Source organism: Akebia trifoliata, chromosome 11 (assembly GCF_017979445.1).
Source record: "Akebia trifoliata isolate Shusen 1 chromosome 11, ASM1797944v1, whole genome shotgun sequence".
NCBI classification, from domain to species: Eukaryota; Viridiplantae; Streptophyta; class Magnoliopsida; order Ranunculales; family Lardizabalaceae; genus Akebia; species Akebia trifoliata.
This window is the reverse complement of record NC_141385.1, coordinates 5389970-5396356: the sequence shown is the minus strand read 5'-3', so window position 1 is coordinate 5396356 and position 6387 is coordinate 5389970.

The following is a 6387-nucleotide window of genomic DNA, read 5'->3' as shown; positions in this document are numbered from 1 at the left end:
CTGTGAATGTATAAAATACAGTACACGTCATTTTATTACCACGGTCATGGGTTTTCTTTCAATTGATATTTGGACCATATCAAGGCTCGAAAGTCAGTCACTCTTGGCTTTCTTTGGTTGGTTTATTTTCAGCTTCATTTCAATCCTATAATCTCATGCGGTATAAATCCTGGTTGGACAAGGTTTGCAATGTCATAAGAGTTTTAGAAATTCTTGTAGTCTTAAAGTATGAACATTTAAACAACTTCGTACCATTTCTCTATTCTTGCTTGAATTAATGGATTTGAAAATTTTCAACCCTTCCTTTATGGATTCAATATCATAAGCTCCAACTCTTAATTGAAGAACCTTGATTAGTCGACGCCTTACAGCCCATAAATTGAAACTCATGAGGCCAGTTGGACATTTGATTAGGGAACGATAGTCTATTTAGGAGTCAAAGGAGTAGAATTTTCTTATTTTTCCTCCCACACCTATATTGTAGTTGGGGGGATTGGATTATTTTCCTTTTCTTTTTCTTCCTCACATTTAAAGCAGAATGAGGTGTGACTGAATCTTTTGGTCGACTAGACAATAAATATGAATGAGAAGAATGGAAGCCAAATCATCAGACTTATATGTTGGGCCCACTCCTTGATGGACTAACGCAGGACTCATCCGCTGTTTGATCTAAGCATGTTTCATGTATTGCTGACAAGTCTTCAAGCTCGTTTGAACCAACTTGTCGAGTTGAATCGCAAATGTGGCTGATTCAACTTGGAAACTTGGCCAACCTAATTTGAATCCTGGGTTCTGTTATATTTAGAGAGATTCTATTGCCACACCAACGTTTTTCTAAGAGCATCCAAATCATATGCACGCATCTTAAGGTGCTCTTAGTAAATGTTGGTGTGACAATAGATCTATATTTATTGATGTCATTTCTTTTGAAAAAAGAATTCTCTGAATTTTAAAATATTAAACATTTTTTTATCTTTACCATTATAATGAGAGAAGGTGGAGTGAAGTGGTTCGGCACCAATTTTTTTAAAATCTTAAATAAGAGAGCTTCTACTGCCACACCAACTTTTGCTAATGCCACCCTAAGATGTGTGCTAATCTTTTTATGTGATTTACATATGAATCCGGGTGGCGTTAGCAACACTTGTAGTAATAGAATCTCTCTAATATAATCAGTCATTTTAGTAATTTAAAAAAAAAAAATCAAGAAAATTGCCACCCACTACCCAAGAATCACGGTGCTTATTTTTAAAATTATGAAAATATCCTTTTTTTTACTATCTAATATTCAAAAATCATTTAATCAATGTTTTAAATTATAGATAAACCCTGTTGATACCTATGCATTTGCACATGCCACCTTACCTTCTAGTTTATATTTAACAAATATTTATTTGACTCGCCCAGAGTCAACTCACGAGTTGTCGAGATTTTAGGTGTTGCACACGCATCCTTTAATTTTGGACCGTTGGATATAAGATATGCAGAATCATACCCATTTAAAATCAGAAGGTAAAGAAAATATGATAATGTTTTATTTGGGCCCACAAAGATCATAGACTTCTTCTTTGCATCTTAGTTGTGCAGTTTTTATAGTCAATGCCAGCTAAGTAAACAAACACGACTTGAAAAAGATGATAAAGAAAGGTTGAAATTCTGGTAAGCCTTTGTGGAAAATTTGGATTCTAGTCAAATGGGCAAAGTTGTTAGGTTGAAATTCAAAGTAGGAAATGGGAACTCTTTGATTCCTAGCTTTTGTCCCTAGGAACCTAAAAAGGAAAAAAGAATGTGTGATGGAGCTTAGCTCCATCTTTTGCAATTCACACCATCTTTTGCAATACACACCCCGTATTCTTAGGCATGGCCCACCAAGCCACTGATTTGGGCCTTTGATTGGTGATCCAACGCTTCGATGATATATGGACTTGACTTATCGACGCCCATCGGATGATGAATGCCCCCACCCCTTAACACTTTGGCTCCCGAGAAGAATAAAATGACATGCTTCGATCCCCCGATTGGGAATTATAAAGCTTTATTATTCCTGATTTCATTTTTTAAAAATAACTTTTTATTTCAAAAGTTATTTTAAAAAGTTCTAATACCTTATTTTCCAATAAAATCGTCTACGATATATAGTCTTTTTTATTTTTTTTTAATTTTCTAATTATAAATGACTTTTAAGGATTTTATGAAAAAGAAAAGGGCAAGGCAAGATATTTTGAGTTGGTGCATAGTGACTTTAAGCATCTCATCTGAATAGTAAAAAATGACTCATGAAAATGAAAATTTTATAAGTTAACAAAATATACACATTTGAAATCCAATGGTCTGGATTTATCTTAGAGATTCACGATGCATTTTTGTACACATCTTTTATCCTAATAGTAATTTAACACAAATTTTATTAAGATTTTTGATATTAACAAAAATATTATTTAAAAAATATCAAAATATTTTTACATTTTTTTCTTCATTTAAAAAGATAAAATATTAAATGTATTTTTGTGATGGTTTGGATTTTTGCAAGTATTGATTTATATACGACTTACTTTAGTCCGATGGCTCATGAGAAAAACACATAATCTTAATCATGTAAATATCAAATCCAACGGTTAGAATTTATCATCAAGACACCCAATATATTAATATATAACACTTGACGAATATAAAAGTTTGGTAAGTTTTTGGACTTTAAAAACATAGTATACAACTTATCTAGTTTGAAACGATTGCTTCGAAGTAGTGGCTTTGAGTTTCAAATTCACACCACTCATCATTTGTGGGTCTCTTGAAATTACGGCTCATTAGTATAAGCGCGTTTTTTACCGGCTTTTGTCTTATAATATAATCTGAAACGCGTTTCACGTACACATGAGAACATGAGAATTGAAATTTCTTGTTGTTGCGGTCGTATTTAAACCATAAGTCACACACCCTTCTACAAGAGAATTTCTGTTAACACACAACTTTTACTTATAACACACCCTCTACATATTCTTAATTTCAAGGGTGAATTTATTTTTCGTGCGTTGAATATGATGAAATTTTGATTTTGTATAATATTCGTTTTAATTCCCAAAACATATTTTTCAAGTGAATTATTCACTTTTATAATTTGTGAATTCGTCACTTTTGTTATTAACTAATTTACTGATAAAATACTAATAATTTTATCATATCAACGATCTTATTAGTAATTTATCTGTGAATTCATTGATTATAAAAGTGACAAATTCATTGAAAAAATAATGATTTGAGAATTAAAATGAACAAAATATCGAATTTTGACATAAGTTATGCACGTTCCAAAAAAAAATCCTTAATTTCAAAAGAATTGATAGGTTATTAGTAAAAGCTAGTGTGCCAATAGAATTCTATAAGAAAAGAGTTGTGATTTTCTGACTCGAAAATTTTCCCTTGGTCTTACTTGACTAACGTGACAAGGGCACAAAATCCTAGATCTTTTTCTTTGAGATACACAAGAAAAAAGATCATCAATTCTAAGTCTTTACCATGTCATTCGAGTACATATCGAGTGAAAATTTTTAAGTTAGAAAATCATTTGCCATAAAAAAATGACTTTGAAAAATACTAACTGCCACTAAAAAAAAAAAAAAAAAAAAGTGTTGATTTGATAATGTAAGGAAAATCAATTTTTATTTTTGTAGAAAACGTTTCTTTCCCATGTAGATTGGAATACGTAAGGGTTTCTGAGTGTTGCATTACGTGTGACACGTGTCTCAAGATTATCTCCGATTTTACAAAATTAAAAATTACGTAAGACCAAGACCTCATTATTTGCCGGCAAAGTCTTCGTTACTCACGTTGATGACGTGGCAAAACCTATCACCTTGAAAACACAGTCAAGTCAGCGTTAATGCAGGAGCGTATCAACAGGCTTACATAGTAACAGAAGGAAAAAAACAAATAAGTAAAGGATAACGACAGCTTTATCAATATCTTGCTAAAGACATAAACAGGATGACAAAGTATGGGGTGCAACTTGGTTCGATTTGAAGCCGACATAGGTCGGTTCCATTAAATGAGAATCGGAATCAAACCAAATTACCATAGAATCAAAGCAATCCGAACCAAGCTAAGGTCAGTTTGATTCAGTTCGATTCTACATGTTGCCAATATCTTAAAATCCTAATTGATTTAATACATTTTTAAGAAAAAATATTAAATATAAATATGAAATTTCATCAATAATATATATATAAAAAATTAGTAATGTATTCATTAAAAAAAGTCGATAATATTTTCATTAATTAAAAAAAGTTATTAATCTATCCATAAGAATAATAATCAATTTATTCATAAAATATACGTATAATTTATTAAAAAGATTAATAATATTTTATTTATAATTGTATTAATATAAGAATTCGATTCTCGATTTGATTCGATTCTATATTAGACATGAACTAAGAATATAATTAAATTAATCGGTTATCTACTTTGTTAATCTTGAATCGAATCGAAGTTCATTATAAATCAAAACCAATCCAAAGCATTCGGTTTGGTTCAATTTTCGATTTGAATTGGACCAAGTTGCACCCCTACAAAACATATAGGATCTCAGATCATCTAAGTGGGTATCCAAGTTTAGATTTAAAGTACAGTGAATCTCAAGATGAATGAGTGATTTTTTACACCACAAAATGCAATATATAAACATCATATTCGAAATTATTTGATCAGCTCCTTATCAAAATCCAAATCCTTAATCCAATCATATAGTTATTAAATCAAAGTATACAATCCGATCCAATTCGATCCATCAACAACCTAGTAGGTCCAAGGGCACTAATCTTATAAAGGATCTAGAATTCTAAGATCACAATCAATGATTAACTTTTACATGTGAATTCATATATTTCAAACTGAATAATTCTTAGCCATTGGTATATAAAAAAGTATTGAAGTAGGTGGGCCCATCATTATTGTGATTTGTTGAACGAAAGAGAATGATGAGTCCGTGATTAACTTTTTTTTGTGTGTGTGGTATTTATCAACTTTTTGATAAAGACACCTTTGTTTTTAAGTCAAAGCGTATCTGCAACGGGACAAGCGTGAAGGAACGAAGAGTGAAAGCGAGAATCACCAATCAAGCAAACAAACAAAGGAATAAAAAATGCTGACCAAGACACGGTGTTGTTTATTTATTATTATTTTTTTGATATTTTGACTTATTGGAAACGTCATCCTTTACGATTATGCCACGTGGATCAATAGTAACGACTAGAGTTATTCAGTGGTCGGTCGTGTGCCCGCGACGTGCATCTCAAGGCACATAGATTCTTATAATAATGAATAAAAGAAGAGTGCCACTTAAAGGGTATTATTTATCTGTGGTCACTTCTTTTGATAAAATTACTGAAATATCCCTTGTAATTCACCGCCCAAAATCAAGTTGGATATTTTAAGGATTTCTTGTCATTTTGTCCTAAAAATGTCAATAACAAATTTGGATCGGACAATTATCATTATTATTACTATTTTTTTTATTTATATATTAGGTATCCTTGTAGACAGCGAAACAAGCCTGTATCTGGCTTTGCCCAGATCATAGACCATTGGCTTGTCCAAGGACTAATCCCGGGACATGTGCAAGTATGCAACGCCTACACATCACACACACCTATGGACTGTCATTGCTTATCGATTCGAAATTGTCACAAGCTAAACCCTCGTGGTTAAGCTTTAACAATTATTTCAGAGGCACTTTTTCTTTAATTCAAATAAATTTAAAAATTTTGAAAATAAATTTGAAAAAATTTTAGATTAGGGAAGGGTAGTGTCAAAAACATTTTATTTATTTATTTATTTAAATTTTGACAAATTCAAGAAAATTTTGAAAATAATTCAGAAAAAATTCAATTAGGGCATAATAGTGTACAATAATAATTGATTTTCTTAAAAAAGAAAATATGTAACTTTTGTATTAGTAACTTGATTTCTGAAAAAATCTTTGGATTTTCAACAAGATCATTGATATTTGATGGGTCCCAATTAGATGACTTATTTTTTCTAATATTTTAAAATTCAATTATTATTTTTTTACTATGATTTGTGCTAGGGTTGTCAATTGTCAATATTATACAAATCAAACCTAAACAAATACGAGTTTAACAGACGCAATCAAAATCTTACAAACAACTTATTGGATTAGTCGAACATGATCACAAAGTTGCTTTGCAATGCGTCAAACCAACTGAGTTATGAGTCTAATCTTCAAGATGATTACATGTCGCCAATGCGATAAGTTTAATTGGGGATTATCATGTTAGACCATCCTTAATCCGATATCATGCTTGATCACAAGCCAACTTGGTTCATCAGTAAATCCACTAGAGACCACCCAAGCTTTACAAGTTCAAT